Raw genomic sequence first — 3,616 nt, 5'->3', positions numbered from 1 at the left:
ACAATCCTTCATTAGTGTTGCTGCAGATGTACTATGCACTCAGCAGGTAGGGTCTGACATCATGAAGCCTCATGTCTTAGAGTGATCTTGATGTCCTGGGAAAAACATTTGTGAAGACAGACAAAGCAGACAGACAATTTCCCCTGGGGATTTAATTAGCAAGGATAACTAAAACAAACTAAAATATATTTTTTTGCTTAAGTTTTAAATATTTACTAATAACCCATCATAGGTTAAAAATGGACATCATTAAGGGTGCACTTGTGACTAAAAATATAATGGGGGAAAGGTAGTGATTCATTGTGTCAAGTTTCTTTCATTTTTCCATTGAGAAGTCTTTAAATCCTGCTTTATAAACCTGAATCAAAGTCTCCTGCCTCAGATTCAGAACTTCATGTAACTACGGAAACATAAAAGTGATAGTCATGAATTCTATGGCAATGGTGCTCTGTTTAGAGGATTGTTTACTGGCATCTCACAACAGCCATACCAGTATTCTTTCCAGACCCTGTCACAGGTGATTTCAGGACCAATAATTTCAGAATCATCAAAAGCCTTAAGTAAAGTAAAAAGGCACAAATGATAATAAATACCTGGGTTTAAAATTCTTCTTTTGTAAGCATGGTATGATAGTAACTTAGGCAGAAAACGGGATTTATAGGAAATGTATATCCGTAATACAGAAGTAAAATATTCCAGTAGACAGTATAATCTTTCTGTCCTATCAATGTTTTATACATTTACTCATGCATAAGCATGCACACACACACAAACCCTATTTGAGACCTAAGATCAATCTCCAGTGATTTCTATGAAAGACAGTTTTAGAAAGCCAGCACTGTATTTTTGTGTTACACCTCATTTTCAGCAGAGTTCTTCCCAGCTCAGAATAGTAGGCTTCAGGAAAGCCAAGTGTCAAAAACACTGCATGCATGACCATGGCTCATCTGAATCCTTTAATATCCAGAGGTAACTGAGCCAGGAATCTCCCTTCCAATTGCCAGTCTCTCATTCTGAAAGTGCTGGATAATGCAATTCCAGGCACTGGTTTTATCTGATCAGCTTCTACAGTGAGATTATGAGAGAAAAGAGAGAGTAGACTAAGTAAGGACTGGAGATTGAAGAATATGAAGGGAAGCAGTATATTTGGCCATGAAAAGAATACAGAGTAAGAGAGCTTTCAGAAAAGGATAAACTGAAGGATAAGAGATGACTGGATACTACTAGGAAGGGGTTGGTGGAGAGGGGGATTTTGCAAAAAATAATTTGCAAATTTGCAAACTATCTCATGAATTTTGTTAAGTGTATGCTCACTTTTAGCGTGGAGGAAAACTGAACATTTAACTTCTAAATGTTTTAAAGGAAGCAGATATACTTGTCTGTGATATTTGTCATATTTCAGAATGCCACCACCACGAAAACACAAATATATATGTTGAATTTATGTTGAACTTGCATCTCTCTCATGCTAAGTAATACAAATTTAGAAGAATATCAGTACCATTATCAGAGTTTCTAATATTTTCTTATTAAACACATCTAGACACATTTTTTTTTTCTAGAGAAAAATGATTCTCAAATTATGATTAGATACAAATAATATTTTCTACAACTTTAGAAAATTGTATTGAAATTTTGGGTAAGTTTTGAATAAATCCTTTTACAAAACTGCAACATTTTTGCTAATTTTAAATGTCAGGATTATTTCTCTGAAAATGTATGGACTGGCCTTCTGCATGCAATAGAAATCAGTATCAATGATGGAAGTAATTCAAATAATTTTTCCTGATTTTACTTACATTTCTTCTGTATTGGGTAATTCAAGATACTTAATTCAAGTTAACATGCTGTGTAAATAAGAAGTGGTTTAGCTAAAGTGCATAAAATCCCTGGGTGAAAACTATAATGAAAATAAAACAGGGTTTAATTCAATGAGCTTAAATCACTTCCAAAGTAAATTAAACCAAATCAAATTGAGGTTATTACAATTTTCTATGAGACTGTCCAGTTGGGGTTCAATGCAGATTAAACAAGTCACTTTAATAACTAATTCATAATGATTTTTCTGAGTGTCCCTATATAGATGAGCTTGTTGACTTGCTTAGCAAAGTCTGTCTATGCAGGTTTCGTAAGCAGGAAATGTGCTTTCATTGACAGAATTCCCGAGTGCCTATTCAGTAACAACCACAGAGGAGTCTACAGAAGGCAATGCTGTTCCAGCAACACAACAATGTTCAGTCAGGATGCTAATGGATTATTTATATAAGTGCTGGCATCCCTGACTCACCTAGAGTTCCCTTTTTTAAAAAATGAGATTGCCTGTCTAAAGGCTTAAAATAAGCTTAGAAGAAAGAAATGATTTTATAGTACCAACGTTCTTTGAAATCTTACCTGACACATAGCCAGAATTTTGACTCTAAATGAAGGAAGAACTGAGGAGTCCTTCCCCTGCTCTAATAAATAAATATTTATTCAATTAATTAATTTTCATTTAATGCTGGTTTATCTCCAGCTAGACATTTAAAATCAGGAAAGTTGCTCCCTGGGGAGAATAGATTATTTTTTTTCTTTTTATCCTCATTGCTTTTGCTTTCCTTCCTCATTAGAAATATGACCACTAGTAGATATGTCTCCTTAAGTCTTCTGATAAATCTATATCCACTGTCATGTCAAACTAGTATATTATTGACATACTATTAGCTGGTGTTGTATGTGTTATCTTTGTCAGTCTACTGACTCACATAGGTTAGATTAGGAAGAAATACAAATATGTGTTGCAGTTTTTGTTTTTTTCTTTGAGTAGAAATACATCTTCTGGAACCTCTTGCTGGAAGCTGTGGAGATTGCATTATTTAACAATCATAATTATTACTATTATTATTATTATAAAACATTGCTTAGAATAAGAGATTTAATTAAAAAAACGAGAAGAGGAAAGCATGCAGTGATCAAGAGGGCTCAGCCAGATGAGCATACTGACCAGCTTTAGTTTGTACTTTTTATATCCTTTTCTGCTTGACTCCCGTCCTTGTTTCTCCTGCTCCACCTTCCACCTGCACAACCATGGGTTTCCAGAACTCTGTTGTTTCTGTACCATCCCATTCTGGGACCCCTGGTTCACAATCTCATCGGCTGCAAAGTCCAGATTGATCTTCCTGGAAGTGGCACCAGTAGTTTGCTAGCTCATCAACTTGTGTGACTGGGAAAAGTTTGTTTCTTGTCCATGTCTATAAGTTTGATTTGTTAGGTCTGTGTCCTTCCAGTATCCTTTCATATACAGTGAATCAGGCTCAGGCTTTACCAGGACAATTTCCAGAGGTTTAGAGGAATGTTCAGATACCCCTCCTGTAGATTGTCTAATCTAACCAAATGCTCCCCCTCATCATTTAAGGAACTGTAAAATCAGAAACTGGAAGATGAGCATGTACCTCCTGATTTCCCAGTGTATTCCCTAACCTTAGACATACTTGTTCCCCCACCCACAACAATGGGTAGGAGCCTTTCATTAGTTTAGCACCAACCCCAACCCCTTCCTAACTGAAATTGGGAGATTAAATCCAAGATGACCAAATACCTTTTGAGTTCACAAAGTATTCCCTGGCTTCATATATACACC

This window comes from Anas platyrhynchos, chromosome 1 (assembly GCF_047663525.1).
Source record: "Anas platyrhynchos isolate ZD024472 breed Pekin duck chromosome 1, IASCAAS_PekinDuck_T2T, whole genome shotgun sequence".
Taxonomy (NCBI): domain Eukaryota; kingdom Metazoa; phylum Chordata; class Aves; order Anseriformes; family Anatidae; genus Anas; species Anas platyrhynchos.
Note: the sequence above shows the minus strand (reverse complement) of the source record.